Genomic DNA, 20,021 nt, shown 5'->3' with positions numbered 1-20,021 from the left:
GCCTCTGTTTACAGGAGAAGCAAGGAAACGATTGCAATATTGTTGCTATGAACTGTTCTGCAGTTGGGCGGAAAAGATGCCAGAACAACTCCATCCCACATATGCATAATAAGCTCAAATTATGCATTTCCATGTATAACAGCTCTTCTCTCTCCCCACCCCCCAACTCCACACCATGCCTTTCATTGTTTCCTACAGGAAGGCAAATACTGCCATCACCCCAAAGTAACTGCCTCCTCGATCCCTGGGGTGAAATGAAGCCACACCATGACAGCACATACCCATGACATCTACAACAGTATCAAGGAGGAGGTGAAGAAAACATCTTGTTTACTACCTAGAAAAGCACAGCATGAACTTGATTTCTCTCTCTCTCAAATAAAATTCAATGCCTGCACAATTCCTACTTGCTAACTATGGTTGTGGGTGGCTGGGCATTTTGAAAAATAGAGCCTTTTAATACCTGATAAAAGAGAAAGTAATGGGACATTTGACAGATACAATAAAGAAAACTGCAGGGAGGAAATAATGCAGAGATTATAAGATACTCACTCAACTCATGTTACAATCCTTATCTGATACCAAAAGAAGCCAACAGATTCAACCCAAGGATGTCATAACATAGCTGCGCCATAAAGGCCGATTCTTGTAATATTTGCTTATTTTTCAGGCAGCATGTAATTGCCACCTGCTGAAAAGCGTCAGAATCTAGACTCTAAAATGCCAAGTCTTGCCAGTTCTAAACTGGATTGTTACAGATACCTGATGCCTTTTGCCTGCGTCCTTTCTTGGTACTGAAGTATGAAATCAGTGGTAGACCTTAGGATCTCAAGGATTTCAGGGACGACCTGTCCATTGCCAAAATTCAGTGCGCCTCTTCCCCAGCCTCTCACCTTCCATTCTACACCATATTCATGGTGCTCTGCAACGTAATTCCAACTCTGATGGAATCGAGCGACATGACAGCAGAGGAAATCTAGTAGAATGATCTATCTGTAGTGTCTAAAGGCTGGACTGTATCAAAGAAGGGCAAGTCTGATTCACACATAGATCTAGTGTGAATGTTCCATGTGCAGTGGAGCCCAGCAGTGGAGCCTCCCTCCCCTCACTTTGGGCACAACACTTTATGTAAACAAGGGCCTGTGTGCATAAATTTGCGAGCAAGCATGTAGTTAACCCACTGCTTTAAAAAATAAAACAAACAGGTATCAGGATATTGCATGGGCAGAGCATACTTCCTTACGAAAGCGCCCATGTAGGCTCCAGTTCATACAAGATATTCCACATGCAACGTACAGGCTGAAGCCCTTTAACTTCTACGTCAGCCACTTTTTCTCTAAAGTTGTAAGAGCCTCTTACAAGCCCTTTCAACAAAGCAGGTTCCTCAGCATACAGCACACTAGCAAAGCCATTACTGATTATTGGATCACCCATCCATCATTAAGCATCACTGCAGGACCACAAAACTGAGAGGAGGGTAAGCCCCAGCCCAGAAGGAAAGTGGAATAATTCAATAATAGCATTATTATTATTATTATTATTATTATTATTATTATTATTATTTCATTATCACTTTTGTGGTGAAGGGGTGGAAGTGGTAGATGCATTACTGAAAAAGACATGTGCTTAGGCTGAGTCAACGTCAATCTGTGTCAGCCAAATAACTACAGGACAACAGATGGCTAAAATGGGTGTTTTTCAGAACGCCCCCACAAAATTAGCATAAAGTACTGTCCCATAGTGGTGGAGAATTGAGCAGCATCCAAAAATCAACATAGATTTTCTACAAAACACTCTTCATACAGACATAAATTCTGTTCACTTGCCATCATCTGCTCTACTCAGTTCCAACTGAACGGTCCAATGGATGGGATTATTGACTCCCCCTCTCCAAATTCTAAAGAGAGATTTAATTGAGATGTACAACGACACATGTCCAATGCTATTGCCTATTGCAGCCTCTTTCTCTTTTCTTAATTCAAGTCCGGGAGGTCTTTGCCGAGATTGCTTGTTTATTTCATCCTTCTCATAATAGCTACTCTTTCTTTAGATATTTGTATTAGTTGCAGACACTTTCTGAAGCAGATTCCAGTTTAAATGTTCTTAATAATTCTCCATCTTTGACTATATGGACTAATTTACATGGCCCATCTTAAACATGGATTATTTATTTATTTATTTATTTATGCTAAAATAAGCTTCTAAGTGGCTTATATGCATATAAACAAATGACATCAACATTAAAGCATTAAATTCCTGAACTTATATACACAATAAAACAAGTGTTGAAAACATTAAAATATAAACATCATCTCTATATCTACATCTATGTATCTATTGTGTAGCATTTAAAGCAGGGTCAATAGTTTTGTGTGGTGGACTGGCTGTCTGATCAGTTGGCCATGAGCCCAGTTCACTGGCAAGCTTCTTCTAAACAGTGTGGAAAAAAGTCCACACTGAGCTCATCATGTGGTCCTGATGAACAGCTCAGGGCTGATACACCTGGCTTGCTTCAAACTGGGTTGACCTTTTCTATATCACCTGTTATGAGCCATCACAAAGCAGCCAGCCAAATGCATACCCTTAACCCCCCCCCCAAAGCACCAGAACTTTTGTGAGCTGCTTTGCTCAGAAATCCCAGAACAAACCTGCTTGTGCGATGAACCTCTGCATGTGACCAATCTGACTCCAGCCAAGCAAATGTCAATTCAGTTTTAAAATAAATCTCTATAAAGCTGTTCTACTGTTCTACACAATACACAGAATGTCACTGTAGAATTGTGGACTTTAAATCACTTCAGATTTTAGGTGGGAGGGTGGTATCTTTAAATGCCCCCATGTGTAAATCCCTCTGTGTGCATGACAGAAAGATGACTTCTCTGAATTCTTCTCCTTAATCTTCTGGTTTAACTACATGGAAGAAGTTCAAATGGCAATGTTTAAAAATATGACAACCTCATTCTCATGCACAATCTCTGCAATCCAGAATTCCGCCATCCCAATCTTCTACTTCATTCTGCAAGTGTAGTTCTGCTATACTTCAGTGTCAGGAGAATCATCCTTCCAAACAACAAAACCAAAAGGGATCAATATCTATATACACACACACACATTCAAACTTTGTAAACTTTCGCCGTCAAGCTTACTCAAAAAATAAGCTTCCAAATAAATTATCTGGACTTGCTTCTCACTTTTATTTTACAGTGGTACCTCGGGTACCACTTAATTCGTTCCGGAGGTCCGTTCTTAACCTGAAACTGTTCTTAACCTGAAGCACCACTTTAGCTAATGGGGCCTCCCGCTGCCGCCGCGCCGCCGGAGCACAATTTCTGTTCTCATCCTGAAGCAAAGTTCTTAACCCAAGGTACTATTTCTGTGTTAGCAGAGTCTGTAACCTGAAATGTATGTAACCCGAGGTACCACTGTATATGTTCTGTTTTCAGAGGCAGCATCTAAAGACATCATGGAGGAAATGCTGCAGGTATGTGCTCCCAATGGTGAAGAACAAACTGCCTTCAGATTGTCTTACAGAATCTAATCATGACATGCGATGGGAAAAGGTGACTTGCAAATGGCTCGATGAAATGAGCAAAACCGTATGTTCCAAAATAATTCTGAAAGGAAAGGGCAGTGGGGAAGGAGCCTGAGAATGCGAGCCAGTAGGAATGGATGGAAAATATCTTCCTAATTTCCCTCCTGCCATTTTCCATTGGTTAGTGAAGACCTTTGTTTTACTGGCAGGCTTTTGCTGCACCATCTTAGGTAAAGGGTCTGTGTTGAGGACTGGTTTTTATCTGTCACACTTGTCTTCCTTGCATTTTATTGCTATGACTTGTTGTGATTTTCATCCATATCATCTGCCCATATCAGTATCACAGCCAGATGGGTGGGGTACTATTATTATTATTAGTAGTAGTAGTAGTAGCATTATTAGTAGTATTGGTATTTAAAAGCATTACTGCCTCTGTTCATGGAGACAGAGCATAGCCCTCATAGCCATTTTATTTCTAGCAAAGTCAGTCTCTTATGCTGCAAATGCAGAGGGCATACGAGAGCATCATTTAAATGCCGAGTCATTCTAAACTGTCACAAACACTCACATGCCTTACTTCTTCACCTTTTCCTATTGGCTAAACAAGTTTGAATGCTCAATCAAGGCTTGTCAATTCTCCTGGACTTCATTGACTGGGAATCATTTATCAGCTTCTGCACAAAAGCAAATCGCATGCATGAAAGACAACACAGAATATATTATCCTTCAGGAAACAGCATTCGTCTGTTAGAGGAATGGTGGGGGGATATCCTTTAATGACCTTAAACCACTGGAAGCAAAGGAACAGAAACTGTCACTGACAAGTTCCACTCAGAGTGACAGCAGTGCAGTTGCTTGCAAACCCCGAAGGCCACACTGGACAATGGCCTCCAGTTGAACTCACATTTCAGACACTTCCTCTTATGTTTATAGTTTTACTTTGGGAAGATGAATTATTCTGCCAATTACTGTCATCTTTGGTTTCTTCCTCTAAAAGAGCAGATAATAAATTATGCACATATTATCGCAACATGGGAGATAAGGAGTTTTAAAGCTAAATGCTGCAATTAAAACATGCTTTAAGAGCTATTCGATTAGAAATATTTCTTGGATTGTGTGCTTTTTCCCTTTCTCCTCCCCCTATGGAAAAAAATTCAATAAAAATGAGATTTCTTTATTCACCTCAAGGAGCGATCTACTGTGGAAGTTGAACAGAAATGAAGCTTTAGTGACCTATTTATGATGAGAGGATATGATGTTGAATATTACAGAAACAATTCTATTTCAGCTGGTCAGTGGGATTAATTTCAACCTAATAAATAATCAAAGGTGTTCAGGTTGTGTGACTTCTTCTGTGAAACCTTTTTTTATTTACCCAGGCCTTTTAGATGCCTTGATTTTATTTCTGTCCTATCCTGGCTTTTCTGACTGCTGTGCTTTTTTGACTTCATATTTATTGTTTAAGGGTTTTGGCATTATTATTTAGAAAAATTCTGATTTTGCATATTTTCCATAGGTCTTTTATTGGTTGTTTGTTTGAGCCGTTTTGGGCACAAATCTTCATGGAAAAGCCTGGTATCAATTTTGCCAAGCCAACAACAAAGAAAGAACTGGATAATTGTGGCTGACTTGTAGCAGAATGTGGACACAAAAGATAGCCACTATCCTGTTGTATATTCTACAAGCATTGAGTTATGTTCAGTTCTGGGTTTTCCTTCAACATCTAGACCAGATTAGGGGCTGTGGGAGCAGAAAGAGGAAAGGGAGAGGATGTTCTGTCTTAATTGGATGGCTTCATCGAATATAATCCTCACATACCCCATTGTCAGGGTTGTTAAGTGGGTAACATGTCAGGATTGCCTATGGGGAACCCAGTCCAAACGAAGGTTACTGGATGGCTTTGAGTATGTGATGAAAGTGAGAAGTAAGGCACTGTCTACCTCACAGGGTTGTCATGAAGGCAAAATGGGGGGGGGGAATGAAATTAGAGACATGGTCATGTGGTTTAGGCAGTTTCTCTTGTAGGATTTAGCTTTGTGCTCATAACCTGTCATCTTTTGCAGCCTTCCCTCTTGGAAGCAGGGGAAAAAACCTATTCCAACTGCAGAGTAGAAATGTGAAAGACATTTCTTTTTTCACAGTTATGAAGAGCAAATCAGCTTACTGCTTTGCAAAGATAAAACGTGTATGTCAGTTCATCATGTGTTTACTTTCCTCTTGTAGCAGAAAAAAGAAAAAGGCGAGTTATAAAAGTATGAAACCTGTACATTTCAGTAGAATCCTGAAGGGGATTCTTTGGAGCGAGATATGTACATATTTCCTGCCTCAGAACAATGGCTTGCCTCCTGAGCATCTGGAAAGTGACAGAGGAAAAAACCTGCTGAAAGAATGAATTATATTTAGACAAGTGAGACCATACCTTTCCTCTCATTATCCTCCCAGTACTGTTTTCCTCCCTCCTGTCATGTTAAAAAAAAAAAAAGCCTTCCCCCAGGCAACTGGCTGCTCCCTTTCAGGCATTCAGTAACTCAGACCAAGCTGGAAAGATGCGGCAGGGAAGAAGAAGCAAGCTTCTGTGAGATTGTCTGAGAGAAAGAATTACTACCGTATATACTCGAATATAAGCCGACTTTTTCAGCACATTTTTTATGCTGAAAAAGCCCCACTCGGCTTATACTCGAGGTGGGTGGCGGCAGCGGAGGGACGAGCAGCCTGAAAGGAGCCCTTTTGGGCTGCTTGTTCTTCCTCCACCGCTGCCACCACCACCAGGTTTGGTGTGTGGTGAACCGGCTTATACTTGAGTCAATAAGTTTTCCCAGTTTTTTGTGCTAAAATTAGGTGCCTTGGCTTATATTCAGGTTGGCATATACTCAAGTATATACGGTATCTTGATAAAAGGAAATACTTGAACTGTTTAAAAGCCTATAGAATTGTTGCCACTTTCAATAGGGCAGTAGCCGAAGTTTAGAGCTGGAAACCCAAATTTACAATTTTGATGTAATTCTTTTGCAACAAAGAGTCTTGTGGGACTGCCCTTAGGCCTGGTTCAGAGGCTGGGGCAAAACACTGCAGCTAGAATGTTGACAGGAAGAGATACTGCTTAGAGATTATTGTGATTAGGTGGCAGATACATTGACAAATACTGCTGCTGCCACTGCTGCTAGCTAACAAATTGATTACGGCTTACGTTTTCATGGACCAGAATCTGATCCAGCTTCACAATCCATAGTTTAAAAGTTGCTTTAAAAAAAAAACAGAAAAACAACAACCCTGACCCCTTTGTTTTCAACCAGCCTTGGGTTTATACACACATAGTGCTAAACCTTGGTTTTTTGAAATTGAAAGTAAATACTAACCACGTCCTTCTGCTGGCCAGACAAAACAAGGAAGGGGGGCAGCAAGCCCAAGGCTTCACTCAGCTCATTATAGCGAACCTAGTGTTAAACTATGGCTCAGCATTACATGCAAGCCAGCTGCACATCATTCCATTCCTGTGCACTTTTAATTCAGCCCATCAGTTATTCCATAACAAATATTCCACAGAGCCTCATAAACCACCACGGAATATTTGGAAAGTGGTCTTCACTCAGTCCTCTGCATTGAATATTTTGTTTCTGTACTCAGATGTTGAATGATCCCACAAGAGGCACTGATGGCCACCAACCTGGATGGCTTTAAAAGAGAATTAAGACAAATTAATGGAGGATGAGATTTTCAGTGGCTACCAGCCACAATGACTATACTCTGGCTCCACAGTCGGAGGCAGTATGTTTCCATAGGTATCATCCAAAAAACATTTTGAGTCAAATCACACTTGCTTATAAGTTCTCTTCCTCTCATTCACACACTACATATACCTTAAATATATTACTAATATCATCAGAAGATTTATGAATTTAAGCACCCAACAGAAACTAAAAAAAAAAAATCACTTATGTATGTAGGCTACTATAAAAATATTTAATAGTAGAAAAACCTTTTTATTTACAAAAACAATCCTTATAATCAGAAATAATCAATTTCTATCTCCCTTATTTCCAATTCTTGCTTAATATATCGCATGACTAAGTTCAATTTATTTAAAGACTCACTGGAGGTAGAGCATAACACTGATGTTAATTTTATCAGTCCTAACTGCTTCCATCATTTCCAAATTAATTCCTGTTTGATTGATGCTTGTTCTTTCTTCCAAGTCTTAGCATATAATACTCTTGCTAGGGTGAGTACATTCAACACCTGGGTTTGAAATTTCTCAAGAGCTACCACACATTGCGATTAATTTAAAAGGCATAATGAGAGGAAAGTAATTAGACTAACCTGGAAGATTTCTTTGATCATATTTATAGCCACTGACCAGAAGCTTTTCGCCTTCTGGCATTTCCACCAGACATGGAGAAAATCTGCCTACACTTCTTGAACCAGCATTTACCTTCTCTGGTCTTTTCAGCCATCTTTAACATTACAGCACATACCATGGGGTCAATCAAGTTTCCTGTCACATCCCTCCACCCCACATGTTCTCCTCCTGCACGTGAAGAACATAGGGAAGTGCATTACACTGGTCAACAACAAATTTTGTTGTCTGCGTTTTTTCAGCTGATTTAGGATGAATCTGATGCGCTGAATCCAAAAATCACATTGGTTTTGCTCAATCAGGTCAAGTTTTTGAGGTATGACCACATGCTGTTTTTTTACGTTTTTGTTCACATGTACGCTTGTGTGGAGCATTTTAGAAGAAGTTGGTGGGGGTAAAATGCCATGTCGAATAATTGTTTTGATTGGAAATGATTATTTTAATGACAAGAAGTATTCAGGTCCGATAGTTCTGGGTGATTACGTCGAAAAGGGATCAGTTTGAAGTCATAAAACCTCGAAATCTTCCTTAAATTGGTGCGGCAAAGCATAAAGTTGGGGGATCAAAACTAAGTTAATGGGGCAGCCGCCCCACGAAGTGTAAAGCTTGGGCGCCACACATGATGTGCAAGGCATGCACCGAGACTCTACGTGGGTGGACCAATGGCAAGAGGAGTCTGAACTTTGGAATTCCCATGGTTTGGAGGGAGCCGACAAACCATGTCACTGACTGCTACTTCTGCACTGTTGATGTGACTGGGATCAACAGAAAGAACCGGAGCAGCCTCAAGTATACTGATCTTCAATCAGCACGTCGTCCTGTAGCTCATTGTGATGAAATTCCAGTGCCTATCTTCGGAGAACTTCCTGACATTAGTGACGAAGATGCCTCCAGTGTTGAAGGACATGAAGAAGAAGAAGTGGTTCTTGAAGATGATGCTCCACATCCATTTTCCCAAAAGGAGTTGAATGATCTAGTTTGCGACCTCAGCTTGTCAAAGGACTCTGCCGAACTGTTGGCATCCAGATTGAAGGAAAAAAACCTCCTCTCTGACAGTGCTCGCATCAGCTTCTTCCGCAACAGGCATCAAGAGTACCTCCGTTTTTTCTCGGAAGAGAAGGTCTTGGTGTACTTCTGCTCAAGCTTGGAGTGCCACAGTACGAACCCAAAGATTGGAGACTGTTCATTGACAGCAGCAAGTGATCACTGAAATGTGTTCTGCTACACAACGGCAACCAGTTTGCCTCTATACCCCTGGCTCACTTGAGTACACTGAAGGAGAACTATGAAGCGGTGAAGTATGTGCTGGAGAAAATTGGTTATGATCAGCATAAGTGGTTTATTTGTGTTGACCTGAAGATGGTGAACTTTTTGTTGGGACAACAGTCTGGCTTCACCAAGTACCCATGTTTTCTGTGCATGAGGGATAGTAGGGACCGTGCTCAGCATTACACGAAGAACGACTGGCCTGTGCGGGAGGAATTGGTGCCTTGCAGAAAAAGGAACGTCATCAACAACCCTCTGGTGGACAGAGACAGAATACTCTTCCCACCGCTGCACATCAAGCTCGGCTTAATCAAGTAGTTCACCAAGGCTCTGGACAAGGATGGTGATGCTTCACTTACTTGTGCCAGGCTTTTACAGGATTGACCATGGAGAAGTTGAAAGCTGGCATCTTTGACGGTCCTCAGATCCGTCAGCTCATCAGAGATCCAGAGTTTGGAAACTCAATGAACAAAGTGGAACTGGAAGCGTGGAAGGCATTTGTTCTGGTAGTGAAGAACTTTCTTGGCAACAATAAGGCCAGAAACTACGCAGAACTTGTCAACAACATGCTGACTGCTTTCAGAAACCTGGGCTGCAACATGAGCATCAAGATGCACTACCTATTTTCACATATGGACCGGTTTCCTGAGAACCTGGGTTCAATGAGTGACGAGCAGGGGGAGAGATTCCATCAGGACATGAAAGAGATGGAGACCAGGTATCAGGGTCGCTGGGACGCAGTCATGATGGCTGACTACTGTTGGACTCTAAAGAGAGACCTCCCTGCCGCTGAGCATTCCTGGAGTTCCAAGAAACGGAAGTTCAAGCCCTGAAGTTTGAAAAATGGTGAAGCAACATGTAATTTACATGTACAGTGGTACCTCGCAAGACGAAATTAATTTGTTCTGCGAGTTTTTTCGTCTTGCGAATTTTTCGTCTTGCGAAGCACGGATTCTCTGGGTATTAACGGTTTTAAGAAAAAGGAAACAAACTCGCAAGACGTTTTCGTCTTGCGAAGCAAGCCCATAGGGAAATTTGTCTTGCGAAGCAACTCAAAAAACGAAAAACTCTTTCGTCTTGCGAGTTTTTCGTCTTACGAGGCATTCGTCTTGCGAGGTACCACTGTACTTACCTTTATCAATGCCCACCATTCAGTTTACAGTAAACCTGACCTGATGGAGAGAAACGGATGCCATTTCCTGATTCAGCACTGCAAAAATACCCTAAATCAGTTGTAGAAATCTAGACAACATTCAAAAAGTAAAAAATTGTTGCCCAGTGTTATAAGAACATAGGGATGTGCAAATTAAACCACACAGCATACAATGACCAGCAATCGGGTCTCAACATTTTGTAATAATTTGCATTTATTAATGTTACGATATGGAGGAAAGATTAGAATCTGTCAAGTGATTTTAAATACAATAATGGTCTTAAAAGAAATAAAAAAACTCCTTCCAGTAGCACCTTAGAGACCAACTAAGTTTGTTATTGGTATGAGCTTTTGTGTGCATGTATCTGAAGAAGTGTGCATGCACACAAAAGCTCATACCAATAACAAACTTAGTTGGTCTCTAAGGTGCTACTGGAAGGAATTTTTTTATTTTGTTTCGACTACGGCAAACCAACACAGCTACCTACCTGTAACTAGGTCTTAAAAGAAAAACTAGACAACTGGTTTGTCCTTTGAAAGGACAATAAAGATCACACACACACACACACACACACAAATAAAAATGCATCCTATCATTAAAGCAACAGCTTAACTGTATTAGTCAGCAATCTAGTCGAGCCAAGCTATTTTTTTCTTCTGAACTATACTATTTTCAAAAATAAAATATACACAAGCTTTCATCACAACCATTTGTGACACTCTCAAACTCTTCACAATGCTGGTTCTGGAGGAAAGTTGCTCCTCTTTGTAGGCAGAGAGAGTTACATCACAATCTTTCCACATGTGCTGGACTTGTTCTATAAAAGTCAGAGGCCTGTGGGCTTTTTCATGTCAGGATGTAGATCAGCAAAAAGACTAGCTGTTCCCTCCACCAGGATTTCATCTGTGAGTTTCCCTTAGTTGTGCTCATGCCCTACAGCAGCTTCTGGAGACAGCTTCTCCAGATTATGATGTACCATTAAATGGTGCAAGTTAATGAAAGAGTCACTGTCTCTACCCACTCCCAAAAAATCAGAATCATAACCTCAGCACTTGATACGCATGGTCAGTTTTTCTACACCAATGTGCTAAAGCTATCTGTATATAGAATAGAATCATAGAAGGGACCACAAGGCTCTAATCCAACCCTCTGCTTTACCAACGGAGCTTTTCATCTTCCCTATTCATGGAGAGAGAAAGAGGTGGGTAGGACTTTCTTCTATCCTGCATCCAACTGCTCAGCCTACCTCTCTCCAGAGCGAGTGCCTGAATGGATTGCACCAGAAATTCTGGCCCCATAATTCCTTTTGTCTCTTCTGCAGACTGGGATGCATAAGTTCAAAGTTACGTAACTGCAAATGTCAGCATAGTTCCTATGTCACTTGAATGAACTGGAGAGAGCAAAATCAGCAAACCCAAGTCCTACCCCAAACATCATGCACATGTAACATGAAATGACCTATGAAAGTGCATCCAGAGCCTTTGAAGAATGAGTTTTCTGCCCTAGAGGTTCTCAAGGTGGCAACAAGAGTTACGCTAGACTATTTCTACTTACCGACCATACCCAAAATAGCCCTGGTCACAGGGTTATCTTTTCCCACCCCACAGATATTTTTTAGAAAAAAAGGAAGAGCAATGCCTGGGGTAAGCTGGCATTTATTTTGAAGGCCAGCTGAGGCACCATAGAGAGTCATATGGAAACAGAAAGTTCCTGGCAGAAGATGTAGCCCGGAGAAAATGAAAGGGCTGGGGAAACTGCCACTGGTTTCACTGGCTCTGACCCACTTTTAACTCTATGCAATTAGACAACTAATGGTGCACTGGCCACATCTTGCCAATTCAGTGTGGGCTGGATGAGCATCATGAAAATGAGCATTGAGATGCACGTTTTCATCTGCATCAGCTATGCAAGTGGAAGGCTGCTCTCTCCCCTGCTGGATAGATGAAATCTATGGTGCTTACAATCATGTCTTCCTTAAAGTCATGGCCCAAATAGCATCCTTTCCCTTTGAAAACCCTGGAAGGATCATCAAATGCCATTTTTCAGCTGGCACTGGTTTTCTGCCAGTCTGCTGATCAGATTTGTATATTCATGGGGCCAGCACAGTCGGTACAGTGTGCATCATCCATAATGTTGGTTCCCTACATTAAATTGCATAAAATTATAGCCTTTGTGCCTATGCTTTTTCCCCAGCTATCCAACTGTTTTCATGCTCTGGATTCTCTGAGTTGAACTGATTTCTGACATGTTCTGTGAACAAGCTGGCTGCGTGTGGATGCTATTTGACATAGTTATATTAAAGGATACTGTTTTGCTTTTAATCTGATTAATGTGCCTTGACAGTTGCCCCATGCAATGCAGCAGCATTTTTTAGAAAGAGCACAATCATGATTCTTGATGCTGTGAAGCCTCCTGCTGCAATAGCAAATGAAATGAGCTCAGGTGCTCTGTCAACAGAGGAAACCAAATGCCATTGTTTTTTAGTAAAAAGTCACGCAAGTTGTTAGCAATTTTGCTACCACTTCTCACAGAAAACAAGGCAGGCATTTTATGTTTTTTTAAAAGAGCACATTGCCAAACCATGTATGAACCTATGCGGCAGCTATGTCATTATTTGTAAACAACTGACACCCCAAGTTTATTTTAAAGGCAGAATAACCCTGAATGAAACTAGATGTCTGAGGGAAATGGCAATCCTTATCACAGACATCCGTAGGTCAACTGTCCCCTTCAGAGGGGATACCAGTGGAGAAGCCTGGTTCAGCTACTGGTGAATCTACAGGTGGCAAGCAGAGCTGTTGCATAACTGAATCAGAGGAAGAGTAAATTTATTTTACTCAATTTGGGCACCATATTAGACTATGAAGATAACCCAGCCTTCAACAACCTGAAAGCTCCCATCACAGCCATGCTGGGTAGTTGTAGTGCAAAACATTTGGAGGCCATATTGTTAGGCACTTTTCTTCCAACCACAGCAAAATGCATCTAGACACCCTCTCTTATTATTTATTAAGATGATGAGCAGGGGTCGACAACCTAAGGCCCATGGGCCACAGGTGGCTCATGGGGGTTGATTAACTAGCCCCCGAGCTGCCCCCGAACCGAGCTGCCATCTCGGCAAGTCCCCACGCGCTGTGCTAAACCAGCGCAGCACAGCGCGGGGACTCACTTCTGCGGTGCTGGAAATCACGTCTGCACAGATGCCAGAAATTGCAGGCCACAGAGGGATCTCCGCTGGAGTGAACTGGCCCAGGCGAGGAAAACCTTGCCGACCCCTGATGATGAGAATAGAGGGGAGAAACAGAGGAAGCATTACACACGTTTCCACTGGTTTTCTTCTGCCTTTCTTCCACTGCTGTTAGATAACTTGGGAGAGAGCCAGGTTCCCAGACAGATCTTCTGTCAAATATCAAGTCTGGCTCAAGAAGAAACACAGAAGTCAACACTGGTTGTGTAGCAATGGTGGGAGTGTTGAACTAGGACAAGGAGGGCACAGGTTCGATTCCTCACTTAGCTATGGAACTCAACAGGTAAAATTGTGACAGTCACAATCACACAGCCTAATCTACCTCACAAGCTTGTTTTGAGTATATTAATGGTGGGCACGGGTGAACCATTACACAACTTTCAACTCCTTGGATACAAATGTAACAAACAAACAACCCCCCCATTTAAAGCAGAGGAACCAAGCTTCTGATTTAAGCGTGGATTCTCCACCCATACCGTACCATAAAACTTTAAGAACAGAAGTGCAGGACCTTAGGTTCATCAGGTAAGAAACACCATATTTCTCCTGGTGTGGATGTTATTGCAGGTGGCTTACTCATTTAAGTATTTGCATATGCATGCACCATAGCACTGTGGAGGGGTCTCCTTCTCTTCTGTACTTTGCACAAGTAACCTAACCAAAATAATGTCTGTACTGGCTCACTGGATCCGCCCCCCCCCCCAGCAACATCATGAACCTTTAAGATTGTATCTAGTACTGCCAGTCCACTTGTGCAGTAGAATTTTCCCCATATCTCCACTCCCCATGCCTTTCAGGCCCCATAAAATCTGCTCCAGAAAGTCGAGAGACACTCTGGAACATACTTTGAGGGTGCATGAAGGAGAGGAGAGAAAGGGGAAACCCTATTGCTCAAGCAAAACCCTGTGCATCTCACATTAAGCACAGCCAAGTGGGTTTTTATTTTAACTGTTCAAAGTCTCTGCACACCACATTTCCAAGCAGAGCTCTTAATTCCTGTGATTCCTTTTTTTAAATTGTAAGCAGAAAGACAGCTATGTCCCCAACATGATATTCTGCCTTCCTGCAATGGATAGGTAGAAGCGTCATGCTATCTATTATAGAAAGGCAGAATATCATGAAGCTTATGATGGATCTAGGAGAGCTTGAACATAGTGCTAAGAGAAAATTGGTGTTTTAAATCATCCAGAGATATCTGAACAGTATTGAACCTGTAATGTATTATCTTGGGTTCCCACATCTAGAAGCACACTTTAAGTTAATTTTTCATTTACAGTTTTTTGAGAGGACATCATCAATAATTCTTAAACTACGGAATGTATACTTCAGTGATTCTGTGAGGCACTTATTTTATATCATAACAAGAGTAACTCAAGTGTCAGATTATATTATATTACTATATAAACATTTGTTTACCTACCAACACCTAAACATTTTAATTTTGAATACTTTGGTCACAGATCAACATTAGCTACACAGTTAAAAAAAATGCATCTTGCTTGACTCCTTGAATACAAGAAATTGACATATCATTAGATAAATCCACAGAATCAAATGCCTAGTTTTCACTGAAGGTAAGGATGCCTGGGCACTATATTCTAGACCAGGGGTGGAGAACCACATACCAAATGTGGCCCTTCAGGAGAGTTGACCCTCAGGTGACATCCCACACTTGCTCTGCTTCACACCCAAACATCTTTGCCTGGCTGGAATGTGTCCCTGAACTCTGATAATTCCTCTTTATTGCCTGGATGGAGTAAAGAGAAGAGGGTGTGCAGCACTAGACCACTGTAGAATAGCAATTTTTATATTTGTTGCTATATCCACTTTGGCATTTGGCCCCATCCACCAATGGCATGTGGCCCTTGGAAGTTGCCCACAAAGTAATGTGGCCCTCAGGCTGAAAAAGGTTTCCTAGTCCCGCTTTAGATTGCAGTTTAGGGTGCATATAATTGAACGCTCCTCCAGATGAAAAAGTCCCTTTTGAGGAACCGGTGGCCCTTCATATTTTGTTGGACTCCAGCTCCCATGAACCCCAGTCAGAACTGCCAATGGTCATGAGGTGATGGCAGCTGTGGTCCAACAACATCTGAGGGGCTCCAGATCCTCCATCTTTGCTCTACAGAAAAATGTGGATTTGAGGGACGAGAGCCTTCTCCCTCACATGCTACCTTTCTATGTGGAAGGAATTTTGTTCAGGGGACAGGGGAAGCTAGAGCAGCTTTCAGTCCTATACGCTCCAAGCTGCATCCTGAAGTGATATACCCAAGACCCAGATTTACCACATCAAGAATGCTTGTGGGGCTGGGCTGGCCCTGTTTGTCTTTTCCCTTCAGGTTCAGAGGACTCCTCCTCACCTCCAGCACCTGACAAAGAGGAATCTGATTCCTGGCCCCTAACGGTTTCCATCTTAGGCAACAAAACGCCTTGGGCTGGCCCTGCTGAATACTCAGTAAATAATGTAATATTAACACTGTAGGAAAGGGAGATGTGGGTTGGCTGCCAGCAGCAGTGTCCAACTGCTCTGTTGCTGCTTCTGACATGAACAAAATGTGGTTTATCAACCTTGCTCTACTTAGTTATGGCTAACTCCAGAGAGGAATGTATATTCTTGAGACCATTCAAGTTATTTTTGGCTTCCATTGTCAAACAGCTTTTCCTTTCAGCGCAGCACAATTTACTTAGGCTTATTCAAGACCTGGATATGCTGATGCGGCAAAATAAAATAAAAAAGAATAAAGGCAGCGATTATTTTTATACAAACATGTCTCAATAGGTGATGACCGCTCAAGTGTGGAGAAACATCAGTGCTGGGTCAATTTTCAGGAGGGCAGTCTGCAAATGCACAATGGCTGGTCTTGTGTGCAAAAACCACAAGCAGCGGTGAAAGCAGATACCTGATCATTTTAAATAAATCAAGGTAATGCAAAAAAACAAAAAGGACATTCAACCATAGCAGAAATTATAAGAGCAGCAATATGGCTTGCTGAGTATTCCTGGTGGTGGTTGTTTTAAAGCTGTCACTCAACTGTCAAGTGGGGGAATGCAGTTCTTTCATTACAAAAATGACATTAATGAGCTGTGTGTGCGATTCCCATGTTTTTACCACTTTTCCCATTAAACTATTTTCTGTGCTGGTGAACGGCTTGTGAAATTGTCTCTCCTCTGAAATAAGTAACGTGCACAACTGCAATGTGCTTTTGGCATTCTACAAAAAGTGGGAAGCATTTTCAGGTCATTGCCCAGTCCTTTGTAGATTTCTCTAGTTATTGCAGATGTTGCTATAGTCTTTCTTTAAAGTTAATATTACTGAACTTGTTTCATTTTTCCTGTGAGCTGCCTTGGGATTTTTAATGAAGGGTGGTACAATGGTGTTTTAATTAAATAAATATATAATACTTAGTGAGGGTCACCCTTACTTGTTTCCTTCCTTCTCCTCCTCTGCCTGCCACTTCAACAGAATTAAGAGGAAGTGGCAGCAAATGTTAATACCCCTCTGATGAACTCCTATACTCTGATGTAGCTCAATAAACCCTCCTAGAACTTCTGGAAATCTCAGAAGAATGGCGAGTAAGCATATCCATAAACTATGAGCAAGCATATCCTGTCCTTTGTCTTTGAATAAGCATCCAGGACATATAGCTGGTTTTCACAATGGTTCAACAGGACTGAACTGGTTAAGACCTTTAGTAATGTAAGTTCAGAGTCCTTAGGGAGGTGGAACTAGCCTCACAGTAATTTCCTGATTGGCCAAAAAGGCCCCTGACATCACAGATGGAGCAAATTTCATGGTAGGGTCAAACAACAATTCATCTTGGGAAGGAAGTTGGCTTCTACTGGTCTCTTATTCCTATCCGTATGTGAGACTTTACTCTCTACTTTTGACTTCATGGAAATGTCCAAAGATGCTGACTCTCAGAAGTTCTCTTCTACAAGGAACTCTGCATATCTTCTGAATCCCAAGAGCCTGCTCAAGCAGATAGGATGGAACTAGAGCTAGACTGGCTTTATTAATATATTTGAATGCGGCCTTACCTTTTCTTCCTTTCCACATTTTTCCTAATACAATTAATCCAATTTGGACATGTGGCTTTGTTATGTTTTAAATAGCAAGCAGCTATTTACAAACTGTTCCTAGAATGCGATGGTAGCTCTGTCAATGTTATTTATTTATTTATTTTTACACTGCGGAATAAAACTAGCCTTTTCCATGTGTCTGTGATTCTCTTCGATAATAATCTAGTTAATCCCATATTTGGTTATGATTATATTACCAGACAGAGCATTCCACACTGCAAGAAAATGCAGAATAAAATAAATATAAAGCAATTATAGTTAGAAATTAAGCTTCAGGATAAAATCTAAGTCATGTGACCCTTTAGCAGCCCTTTGATCTATGAGACCAAAATTTGAGTTGCAAAATGTACATTCAATAGCTTCCATTTGTTCTCATTCCCTAAGAATGAAGATGTGCCACAATACAGTATTATAACAAAGTTCTCACATCTGCTGATGTAACCACTGTCTTTCATATCAAGTATTTCTAGCTTAGTATATATTTAATGACAGGCTTTATTTATACTTGGAATTTTTAAGGTTTTAACTTCTTTTTTGTTACCAACATCTGACGTTTATTGACAATTTTAAGGTATGTTTTGCATTCTATGTAAACTGCTTAGTGGTTCTGACAATTAAGCACTATTAAAAAGATGATGACGACAACAACAACAACAACAACAACAACAACAACAACAACAACAACGTATTCTGCATGAGCCCCACTGGAATGAATGGAGAGCTGAGCAAGAAAAAAATATTTTGAAACGCTATGGCCACATCAACAGACATACAATATCTGGCATTTTTAAAACCTCGGTGAAGAAAAAGATTGACGGTCCATTTCTCAAATAAAATCATTAGTCTCAAAGATTTCTGAAGGAACGTCCAAGTCTCATAGCTTTCATTTCCATTCTGTAAATTAATTCCTAACTGTAATTTCTTCCAGTTATTTTTGGCAGAACCTCCTAAGATGGAATGTTTTGTTTCTTTCTTCTAGCCCAACCCTGTCTAAGAGGATAATCTTGAAAGCTTGCAGCTGTAGTTGATTAAAGCAATTAAATCTTTTTTTAAAAAAAGCAAAAGGTATCCCCAATTAATTGTGCAAGCCGTTTTTTTTTTAGAAAAAATATTATTTAAATGCAAGCTCTTATGAAAGGTGCAGGTGGCAAGCACAACCTGAGAAGAGACGTTTCCCGGTAGAGTAGTACCTCGGGTTAAGAACTTAATTCGTTCTGGAGGTCTCTTCTTAACCTGAAACTGTCCTTAACCTGAGGTACCACTTTAGCTAATGGGGTCTCCCGTTGCCGCTGCCACGCGATTTCTGTTCTCATCCTGAAGCAAAGTTCTTAACCTGAGGTACTATTCCTGGTTAGTGGAGTCTGTAACCTGAAGCGTCTGTAACCTGAGGTACCACTGTACTTTCATTTATACAGCATACATAAGGGAATGTCTCTTCCAAAATGGCACTTACTGCATGCAACGCAAGGGTGGGCTAACCTGTTTTAGGCCCAAGGACCACAATCATTCTTGGCTAACTCTCTGGGGGCTGCATGTCAGCTATGAATGTGGCCAACACAGAGACATATTCTCACATGCACCCACACCGTGTACACAGGCACACAGCCTCCCCCACCTCAACTGACTTTTGCATCCCTCCCTATTCTTCAGGTGACTGAGCCAATGAGCAGAGAGGAGGCGATCTGCATCCCCATTGCAGCGCTGAGCGAGGCAGCTGAGGTTTAAACTGCCAGTATGGGGATGGAAACCACTCCATCCCAGCTTGACTCTAAAAACAAAGGCATTATGCCTCTTTGTTCAAAAAACTAACCAACAAGCTGAAACTGACACGGGGACAAATAGAAGAGGCTGCCTTCACCCTGGTATGGTTACCCTTTACCACATACACAGCCCAACAAGACAACAGTAATAGCAATAATAATAATAATAATAATAATAATAATAATAATTTATTATTTGTACCCCGCCCATCTGGCTGGGTTTCCCCAGCCACTCTGGGCAGCTTCCACAAAGACCAAAAATACACTAAGATGTAAGAACTTGCCAACAGCATTCAAATCAATCTGGCTAACCTGATCCAAAAACACGAAAACACCCCACTCACACACAAAAACATAGTTCACCACAGCCAACCAAAGACAACCAACCACACCCCAGGCCGCCCCCAACATCTCTCACAACCAAAGGAATGCAAGCGAATAGTAAAGAGAACTCACACAAGTGACGCTGACACAAAACACCACACATACACTAAGTAGGATAGAAGCATTGCCACCCGACCCCATCCCACTCACCATTCCCCCCTTCCCCCTTTTTCTTCCTAATGTAACACTAATGTTTCACAACAAATGAAACTGATTTGTAGAAAATGCAACTTGAAAAAAAGAGACA

The 20,021-nt window shown here is 41.4% G+C and overlaps 1 protein-coding gene and 1 long non-coding RNA gene across 7 annotated transcripts in view; both read right to left on the bottom strand.

Moving 5' to 3' along the window:
- Positions 1-20,021, bottom strand: part of TULP4 (TUB like protein 4) — a 96,560-nt gene that overhangs the window by 31,770 nt on the left and 44,769 nt on the right. The window lies entirely within an intron of this gene.
- LOC310759047 lies at positions 2,268-19,508 on the bottom strand. Of its 2 annotated transcripts, none has more exons than XR_014546169.1 (4): positions 19,084-19,508; positions 5,794-5,885; positions 4,110-4,206; positions 2,268-2,910 (listed from the first exon to the last, which is right to left on the bottom strand). It is a non-coding gene; the product is annotated as an uncharacterized lncRNA (long non-coding RNA). The 2 variants fall into 2 exon arrangements; XR_014546170.1 differs by having other exon boundaries at positions 5,794-5,909; positions 19,110-19,508.

Source organism: Podarcis filfolensis, assembly GCF_964270895.1.
Source record: "Podarcis filfolensis genome assembly, chromosome: 3".
Taxonomy (NCBI): domain Eukaryota; kingdom Metazoa; phylum Chordata; class Lepidosauria; order Squamata; family Lacertidae; genus Podarcis; species Podarcis filfolensis.
This window is presented reverse-complemented; position numbering and strand designations above follow the sequence as displayed.